Source organism: Camelus bactrianus, chromosome 20, assembly GCF_048773025.1.
Source record: "Camelus bactrianus isolate YW-2024 breed Bactrian camel chromosome 20, ASM4877302v1, whole genome shotgun sequence".
Classification (NCBI taxonomy): domain Eukaryota; kingdom Metazoa; phylum Chordata; class Mammalia; order Artiodactyla; family Camelidae; genus Camelus; species Camelus bactrianus.
The window spans coordinates 484,117-493,239 of record NC_133558.1 but is presented as its reverse complement, the minus strand read 5'-3'; the positions used below and the strand labels follow the sequence as shown (position 1 = coordinate 493,239).

Below are 9,123 nucleotides of genomic sequence, written 5' to 3'. Positions count from 1 at the left end.
GCACACAGAGCCCAGAACACGGAATCACATGCCCGGCGGGTGAAGACAATATCGTACAGACGGAGGTAACCCAAGAATGCACAAGGGAGGGTGTGGCTCAGCGGCAGAGCACAAGCTCAGCGCACACAAGGTCCCAGGTTCAATCCCCAGCACCTCCCTTAAAAAAAAAAAAAAATAGAGTGTACAGAACACACAACAAATAGACATAGAAACACACTCTGCACATGCCCCCCGTCTCTCTGTCTCTGTCTCTGTGTCTCTCTCTCTCTGTCTCTGTCTCTCAGTTGGTGCAAGGGACAGAGTTACCAGCCTGCAGGAGCTCCAGGGAGAAGAGGATCACAGAACACATAAGCAGACACAAGCCGGAAGGCACCACACAGAGGGAACTTAGCTGAGGGAACTTAGCTAAGGGTTCTTGTGGTCTGAGGAGTCGGGTCGGCCGTGGGAAGAAGTGACATTTGAACTGAATACTGAAAAGTGATCTCCCAGTGAGGAAAGGGAAAGGGAACCCCATCGAGGGCAAAGGAGGGGACACAGTGTAAGGGCAGGGGTGGTCGATATGCCTGGCGGCGGTGAATGGACATGAGGAGGGGGACTCCGTGGTACGCTGACAAGAATTCTGAGACTAGAATATGAACAGGAGAATCTCATAGTTGTACCTAATTTTCAGTTACATTGAGGATTCTAAGCAGGAGACGTGAGAAGGTGATGGAACTCAGGCAGGCTGGACCAGGGAGGTGGCAGTGGCAGGTGCGTGATCAGAGACGCTTTGGTGGGAGACCAGCCGTCGGTGGCGGAGGGTGGGGAGCAGTCAGGGCGACCCTGAAGTTCCTACTCAGGGAACCGAGGTGGGGGAACGCTGACGGCTGGGGCAGGGAAGGCGGAGGATAAAGCACGTTTTGAGGAGAAGGGAAAGGTGATCCTCCTCGGGAGCAATGCAGCCGCGAGGGCATCTGGGGAAGAGCCAGGTGTCAGCCGGACGCCCGGCCAGAAGCGGCCGCAGCCACGGGAGCAGCTGAAAAGCAAGCGAAAGCGACGACTCTGCTGGGTTTCGCGTTTCCTTGCCCGGTGCTGGGAAGGATGTCGTGTAGTGAAAACACACCACCCCAGAACGCTTGGGCCACAGTCTAGCACAGGTTCCTGGAAAGAGACGTTCAAGGTGCATCAGGAGCCTTCCAGGAGTTTCACACGCAAGAAGTTTACCCACGAGAACAGCCAAACTGTGGCTGGGACTGCGATTTCCTTCGGAAACATTTTAAGAGCTAAACGTCAGAAACCAGGGAGACAGCTCAACAACAGGACGAGTTAAACGGCACCTTCAGTAAGACGTCCCACCGAGCCCCAAATCGCGCTTCGTGAGGAGTGCCTCATACCCCGGGGCGCCCGCGTGAGGAAAGATCGGCTGGTGCAGCTGCCCACTGCACCGGATTACTACGTAGTGACATGTGGTGTTACGCAATCATGTCAGCAAAGTCTAGAGAAATTGCTAGGAGGTGGTAGAGTTATGGGTAATTTTCATTCCTTCTTTATATTTTATACATTGTATCTTCTCCCCAAAACACAACTACTTTCGTGAACAGAAATACAATTTTTAAATAATCAGAGTGGGGTGTAAGTGCATATCTGCACGACAGGAGGAGGAGGGAAAAAGCAAAACGCACTTACTGGGGGGAAGCGAGGGACTCAGGCAGTGCGATGGAGAGACGCCCAGGGCGCAGGCGGGTGGGCGGCCGGTGGGGTCCAGCCCCGCCCGGGGGTCCCCAACGGGACAAACACGCACGTCGGCCGGAGCGGCCGGACGCGCAGCCTGTAGCTGGACTGGGGCGAGCTCACTGGCGCCTGCGGAGGTCACTTTTTGTTCCGTGATCACAATGATGCCACTTTGGAATCAGAAAGAAAGAGAAGGGGCAGTTGACGCCCTGCGCCCCCCGCCCCCTGGCTTAGCCCCACGTCTCCTGTGGGAGTTGGCAGCACTGACCGCCAGACTGCTGACTGTTTGCTGGCCAAACATTGGCAAATTCTCATTCACTATTTGCTGAATCAATTGAGAATATCCGGTGCCTAAATGCCATAAAATGAAATGGTCTGTGGAAAATTAACATTAAGATTAAAATTAACATTAAAATTAAATTTAACATTAAGTAATTAAAATTAACATTAAGTAAAGATTCCCCATCTCCACCTTAAAAAAATTGGATTCCTTTTATTGTTGGTGGCGCCGGGCTGCGGGCTGCGTTAGCAGGAGCCGAGCCGCTGCAGTGAAGGGAGTGATTTACTTTTGCTGACAGTCCTCTCACGCCCGCGGCCCCGCACCCAGGAGCACGTTTGATGCTGTGTCTCTTCCGTGATTTGAGGAGGGTTTTCCTCCCTCCTCGTCATCCGACCAGCAGCTGCCTTCGTGATTTACACTTGTCGTCAGACTGTGCAGGCTGGGCAAAGAGGCAGGACGGGGCGCCCCTCCTGCTTTAATCTCCCTGTGCCCCTCCTGCACAGACGCACGTTACCGGGCTTATGCTCCGCCTCTCCCCCGACATCCCAGCAGGAGCAGGATCTGCATGTCCACCCGTTTACGCCGGGGCCCTGGAGTTTGTTCGCCCTAATTACACGCTGGACGAGTGGACGGCGAACGGACGCCAAGAGCCGAGTACAAAGGCGCCAGCGTCCTTCCCGCGTTCCCAGGCCAGAGCTCCCTCTGTTAAAAACCTGTTTATTTAGCAAGTATTATGAGGCCCTCAAGTTTCCTAATTTGCTTTTCTTTAAAAAAACTATCAGTCGCTTAATAAACTTGCTCTTTGTGCACTGTGCCTAGTTAGGGCTCGGACTTTGAGAAGCAGCAAGACCCTTTCCCCTGTGTTTGCCGTGATCTTATCGCGTGATCTGAAGCAGAGGGCCGTCCAGAGGAGGCTGGGAAGCTGAGATAAAGCTCTCTCACCGCCGGGGCCCTGTCGCTGACGGCCAGGGCAGTGCAAGGCTTCCTCGGACCCTGAAACTGAAGTCTGATTTGGGGTCGTCCAACTGAAGGGAACCTTGAATTTGTTTTGAAAAGTGCAGTGCTGAAAATAGACACCACTGAAAGTCAGGGGTTCCGGCGGGATGGGTCCACGCTGGTCGCCACTTTCCACGCACCGCTCCTGAGCACGCAACGTGGCCGGGGGGACTGGGCCCCACAGCAAAGGGAAAGTCCACACCAAACTGTGGAGACTTAGCAGGAAAAAAGTACATGGTAATTTAAAAAATGTTTACATGTGTTACATGCTGACAGCATCATGATTTAGACGGGGTGATGTAAGTCACGTAAATAAATAAATGATTAAGAGTGATTTCAACTGGGGGGTTGTAGCTCAGTGCAAGAGTGTGTGCGCGGCAGGCACGAGGTCCCGGGTTCGAGCCCCAGCACCTCCGTTAAAAAATGTTTTTTAAAAAGACTGATTTCAACCATTACTTTTCAGTTTTTACTGTGTCTACTAGAATATTCAGGTTTGCATGTGTGGACAGTGTTGGTTTCTATTTAAAAAAAGACTGAAGGAGCACAACGAAGTGCAGTGTGGAACCTGGACTGGATCCTTGCTTAAAAAACAGCCGACAACCATAAAACCATCCTCGAAACAGCCAGAGAGAGTCGAGTGCGGACTGGGTGCTAGAAACGGACGTGCTGACTTCCCTGAGACACTGGTCTCCTAGTTAAGCCGGAGGCTGTTTTACTGGGAGGACAAACATCCTAACGCGCTCAGGGGTGAGTTGCACGACGGCTAAACTGCTGTCTGTCCGCTGAGGCTGAACGGAGCTTACACCTCACTGTATTGCTGCTGCCTTTTTAAAAATGAAGCCTGACCGACAGGTAAACAGAGACCGAGCCTCTGTCCCCACCACCTCTTCCTGACACCACGTAAGCAGAGTGCACGGCGTGTAACGTTTCACGGCTGGCTTTGGAAAATGTAAGGTGTAGCCATGCTGATATGTGCAGATCCAGTCCATCTGCTGTAACTGCTGGGCTGTTTCAGAACTGCGGCCCCCGGTCCCCTCCCGCAAAGCGCCGGGCTCGCCCGCGCTCGGACTCCTCTCTGGGGGCGGGACCAAGGGTCTCCCCACGGCATCGCCTGGACGTGGACGTCTGCCTTTGGGGGACTTGGAACGCAGCCTTCCAGGTGTGGCCCAAGTGATGTCAGAGCCCCCCCTTCACGCTGACCTGACAACGTCCACACCCCGATTCCCGCTCCTCCGCACCCACGGCCCCCGTGCCCCCGCCCTCGGACGCCGCCAGGCTGGCTTCCCCGAAGCGCTGCCTCACCTCACAACGGTGAGCACCTTCTCACCTGTCCGCTGGCCGCGGGGACTTTTCGCTCCCTTTTTATATCTTTTGTCCTTGTTCTACTGTATCTGTTTTCTTTCTCTTGTCTCTTTGAGAATTTTTTAATATTCTGGGTATTGTCAGTTTCATTTATTATAAATAACTTTGACCCCTTGTGGCTTCTGTTCACACTTTGCTTAGAGAGTCACTCACGTAGAGGTTGAATTTTTAATATAATCAATTTACCAACATTTCCTCCCGGTTTCTGCTGTTCTCGTCTTGTGTGAGAAATCTCTCCCTGGCAAGTACCGTCTGAAGAGCCACTGACGCTTCTGCACTTCTACTGTCTGCCTTTCACACCGAGGCCCTGACTACACAGGGAGCACATCCTACGGGTGGGTGAGAAAATCTGACGTTATTATTTCCTACAGGGAAAGCCAGGCTCCCCGCACCGTGGCCTAGAAATCCATGGTCTCGCCCGCTGCCCTGTAACCCCACGCCCGTCACAACAGGGTCTGTGTGCCTCTGGACGCGGTTCTGGCCCTGTTCCCTTGGTTTTGCCCATCCCTGTGCCAGGACAGCTTCCTCCCAAGTCTGGACCCCCCCCCCGAGACAACGCCCACTTACTACGGCTCAAAACTGTCAGCCTGCCTGCTCTTCTGCTCTGCCACATTTATTTTAGGACGAGCCAGTTATGTCCTGCTCCTGAAACTGCGTCAAACCTGCTGACCGACTGGAGGGAGATCCTGTGTGTTTCCACAGCGACTTCCAGGCGGTAACGTGGACTCCGAGCTCCGCGCTCACTCAGCTTTGCATTCCCGCTCAGGGGTGCTGCCCGTGGGCTCGGGGGAGCTGCCTGTGGGCTCAAGGGTGCTGCGCGTGGGCTCGGGGGTGCTGCCCGTGGGCTCGGGGGTGCTGCCCGTGGGCTCGGGTGCACGCAGTGTAGAGGCGTTACCTCTTTTGATGTGCTTGTTGGTGGGATTTGCCTCCTGTTAGCTCTTCAGTTTCTGGCTGAAGTTGGCGATACATGGGGATTGCACCGTGTTTTCGATTCTGATCTGCTCATCAGCAAATTAAGTGAGTCAGGGAATGACATCAGGTGTGTTTCTTCCATTTCTTGAGACACACACTCTGGCCTGGACCTCAGGTCATCGTGACATGGGGCGGTCACTGGGGCCTGGCCTCCGCCCGACCCTGACAGGGACTCTGAGGTTTCCCTAGGACTCACTGTGTCTGCTGCGCTTGGGCGAGATGCTGCGCTTGGGCGAGATGCTGTCTAGGTCGCTGTGTGTAAAATACCTCCATCACTTTTCCAGGAGTTTCTCATTTGTTTTTCATTATCATATAAACTTGCTTAAGATTCATTTACATTTGCCTACGATTTCAGCTCCAATGTGTGTGCGTTGTCAGGCCGGTGCTGCCAGCAAGGGCCTGGGACCCCCGCCACACCTGCCCCATAGAACACCCATGGATGGGGAGGACCCCTTTCCATAAAGCCCTTACACGGTGCCACTCAGGGCTCAGGGCTCAAGGCACAAGGTGCAGGGCGCAGGGTGCATCTCCATAAATGCAGGCTGCTGTCGCTCACTCTGCCTTGTTCTCCCTTCTCCAGATTTACCTGTTTCTATTTTCTTCCCTAAAATAACACCTTATTTTACAGCAGTTTTAGATTTATGGAAAGCCTGTGAAAACAGTACAAGCAACTCTCTATAAAGGTCTCACGTAGCTTTGTCTGTCACTATCGACGGACCGCTGCCGACACACTAGTATTAAGCCCATACTCGGGTCAGACTCCTTAGTTTTTACCTGATGTCCTTTCTCTGTCCCCAGACCCCACCAGGAGTCACACCGCAGGTCCCTGCCTCCTCTGGGCTGTGACTGTCTCAGGAGTCGCTCCGCTCGACAGCCCTGAACTTCTGAGGGTGCTGGCCAGGCTTTCTCTGGATGCTTCTCCGCGGGCTTGTCTTATTTTCTCGCGACCCGGCTGGGCTGAGGAGGAGGGGTCCCTCTCGTCATGCTGGATCAACGGGCCGTGGTCTTGACCTGACTCACCACTGGTGACGCGACCCTGCTCACCGGGGAGGTGTGGTTTCTCTGGTTTGATTTAGCTTCTTAAATCAATCCTGCCCTGGCACCTCCTCCAGCCAACAAAAGGGGAAACTTCTGGCAAGTCGAGCATGTGTTGATGCTCACAAGCTCTCAGGACCAGCTCGGCGCTGAGCGCGTCAGTAAATGTCTTCACGCTGAGTGCGGAGGGCAGGGCCCCGCCCACAGCAGAGGAGTGGGCCCCTGACACCCTTTCCGGGACCTGCTGGCAGCGCGGGGTCCCCAGGCGGTGCTGGCCTGCCCCCGTCCCCGGCAGGACATGCCATGAGTCTCCCCAGCTCTGAGTCCAACCGGATCCCCCCTCCAGGCAGTCCCTGTGGGTACCAGGGTGGGGTGGGGGCTCGTGTGAGTCTGGGGCACCTTCCTGGCTCACAGAACGTTGCTTGCTGGGGTCTCCTTGGCAAATTCTTGGGATTTCTGCAATCCTGTGTTTGCTGTTTTTCCCAACTCATCATCCCCTAATAGACTTGCTAAAGAGCTTAAAGTGCCTACTTCTCCTTGACCTTCCTGTGAGGGACGTTAGAACTGGAAACGAATATTAAATACCTGGAAAGCTTCCATTGGGGTTTATGCCCCTAAAGCAACTGATCACATTTAAAAGCTTCATCACAGTGAAGTTTCGCCTCATGATCACGCATTTTAACAAGTCCAGCCAGAGGCCCCGAAAGTAACTCTGTAACCACATAGTGGTTTCTGCCATTAAGCTACAAAAATGTGTCACAGAGAATGTGGAGAGAAGCCCCTGCGCTCACTAAATTACTCTTACCCAAAATGAGCTTAAGTCCGCAGTGTTTTAGTCCTTTTCTGTTCACCACCGTCGCAAACTGTTCGGCCATTCTCTTCTTTAGAGAAAGCCTAGGACCATTTCTGCTCCTGATTACTTCTGTCCTCGTCTTTGCAAAAGGAGCCCGCGTGGTCACCCCTTAAAAGCAGGAGAGAGAGGTGCGGGATGCGGCGGGTCGGGGTGGGGCGCCGGCGGGACACAGACCCGCTGCTCCCTTAGGGTGAACAGCAGACAACCCCGTGTGACCTGCAGGCCTGTGGGCCCGGGAGCCCCCTCCCCCGAGCCCTGGGGGTCCCGAGACGTAGGACCACTCGTCTGTGAGGGTTGTTGCCTTGTTGGGTCACATTATGTAAATGAATAAATGATCTACTTCAGGGTAACAAATGCCACGCAAGTGCCCAGCACAAGTACCACCACACACAGAATGTTCAGGGGTTTCTGTCTGCTTGTTTTGCAAACCCCTTATAGAGCAAGAAACTGCATTCATGCAAGAAAAGTGCTTCAGAGAGAAAAGAAAGCTCTCAAGAGACGCTCAGGACAGAAGAGGGGGTCAGCGCTCCTCCAAGCCCCCCAACCCCGACCGGGCCACTCGGACCCTCAGCGTTTTTTAGTCTGAATTAGTCCGGCATCTCGTAAATGAAGTGTAATAAAAAGTAAAAGACGGAAGGAAAAAAGCTAAAAACATAAAAAGCAGTGTCCAGGTTTTCTGACTTTAAGCAGAACAAGGACTCTTCTAGGAAAGGGGAACCCACACACTCCCATTTTTATTACTGTTATGCCTAAAATCCCTGCCCAACCCCACCTGCCCGCCTCTCCCTGAACCCGGGGCGCTGTCTCTTTCCTGCACCAGGGAGCTGGTGTACCCGACCTTTCACTCCATTGAAGGACACGCTCCGATTTTCCAAACAGAACCTTTTCCACGTCTGAGGTGGGAGACTTTGCACTCGCTTCCAGTGTCTCTTCTGGAAAGATAAACATTCTGTGAACCTCCTTTCCCTCTGCGATGAGCCCCAGGCAGCTCCTCCTGCTTCAGGAGCTCAGGGCCGTCCTGAACGACTCATTGAGCCGAGGTGAGCCTCAACCAGGTATAGAGACAGACAGACAGAGACAGACAGAGACAGAGACAGACAAGCAGACAGATAGACAGGGAGACAGAGACAGAGAGACAGACAGACAAGGAGGGATGGAGGGAGGGAGGAGACATTTGCAAACTCCACCCATTTCAGGTGCACAGTTTAATAAAACCTGAGCCATATAATGTAAATAATATGCACACGTAGACATCAGTGCGCACATAGCCAGACGCCGCCTCCCGCGCTTGGGCCTCAGCCACGTCGAGGAATCTCCCAGCGACTCTGTCCAGAGACGGAGCGGAGCCGAGCAGCAGCGAGCTGCCTCACCAGCGCTGGGCCGGCAGGCGGGTCTCGGGCCTTCAGGTCCAGCAGACAGCACGGGCCTTCGTGACTGAAGGACTTTGAAGCTGCAGAACTGACCTATTTCGGCTTCAGGCCCACGAGTCCCTCCCGTTCCCCGTGCTGCCTCGTGAGGGTGCCGGAGGGTTTAGTGGCTTTCACCACCTCACTTTCCTGACAAGCCCCCTAGAGCCTTACCAGAGCGTCCCACAACCTACCGCACTCCAAACATTCCGCCTTAATCTTCACTCGGACCCTCAGCTTCACACTCCAAGCTCTGCTGGAAGTCAGAAGCGGATGTCTCAGTAGCCGAGTCCCTCAGGTGTGAAGGACGCAGCGACCAGCAGCCTCCTTCCCGGGCCCTCTCCCCTCAGCCTCGGCCTCACCGCCCTCTTTGGTTGCCCTTGTTCTTCCGAGCCCCTCCCGACCCTGCCCCCCCCCCCCGCAGCCGCTGCTGTGAGCCTCTCACCTGTGAGCGCGGGTCCTCGGGGCTCAGCCCGGGCCTCCCGCCCCCGAGCCCGGAACCCCCGGGC

General features: G+C 54.4%; 1 long non-coding RNA gene across 1 annotated transcript; it reads left to right on the top strand.

Annotated features, from left to right (window-relative positions):
* The first annotated feature begins 1,537 nt into the window (after window positions 1-1,537).
* Window positions 1,538-8,819, top strand: LOC141574174 (uncharacterized). The gene is made up of 4 exons (XR_012500859.1): window positions 1,538-4,683; window positions 4,971-5,063; window positions 5,285-5,365; window positions 6,119-8,819. It is a non-coding gene; the product is annotated as an uncharacterized LOC141574174 (long non-coding RNA).
* The last annotated feature ends 304 nt before the right edge of the window (window positions 8,820-9,123 follow it).